We start from the raw sequence: 878 nt of genomic DNA, 5'->3' as shown, positions 1-878 counted from the left end.
GAAACATATGAACAGTTCCTGCAGATTAAAGGATGGACATCTTTGGCAGGGGAGGTCATTAGTCTATTGTTATAATTAATATGTTTTTTTAAGTTTATTTATTTATTTTTGAGAGAGAGAGTGAGCAAGGGAGACAGACAAGCAGGTTCTGTGCCGTCAACAGTAGAGCCCAATGCAGGGTTCAAACGGAACCATGAAATCATGACCTAAGCCAAAACCAAGAGTCAGATGCTCAACTGACTGAACCACCCAGGCACTCCACAATCATTAATATTTGTATCAAACTTAGCTCATTTAACTTATATAATCCTCATTAAATCCCATGAAGTACATACTATTTTCTTCCCATTTGAAAACTGACACAGAAGTTAAGTAACTTTTCCAAAGTTCCAAAGTTCCATAGCCAGTGTGATTGGAAGCCAGGAAACTGGCCTCTGGAGTTCATGTTCTTACTAGCTGAAATATGTGTACAGCATTTTTTTTTTTTTTTTTTTTTTTTTGGTATTTTAGTGAGAGAGCACAGGAACGGGGGAGAGGGGTATGGAGAAGGGAGTGGGGAGAGAGAATCTTAAACATGCTTGGCTTTGAGTCCATCGTGGGGCTGGATCCCACGACCCTGAGATCATGATCTGAGGTGAAATTAAGAGTCGGACGCTAAACCTACTGAGCCATCCAGGTGACCCAAAACAGCTGAAATATGTAAAGTGGTATATAATAAGCGCTGTATTAATGTTAGCTATTATTGTTATTTCTACCAAGATTAATATAATAATCCGTATCACATATGGCTTTTGTGAGAAATAAGTTAAAGTGTAAGAAGCACCAAACAGTGCCAGTCGTACAGCAGGTCTTCATTTAGATCTTTCCAGTCCTTACCA

Source organism: Panthera onca, chromosome A2, assembly GCF_046562875.1.
Source record: "Panthera onca isolate mPanOnc1 chromosome A2, mPanOnc1 haplotype 2, whole genome shotgun sequence".
Taxonomy (NCBI): domain Eukaryota; kingdom Metazoa; phylum Chordata; class Mammalia; order Carnivora; family Felidae; genus Panthera; species Panthera onca.
The sequence above is the reverse complement of the archived record's forward strand: the minus strand, read 5'-3'. Positions refer to the sequence as shown.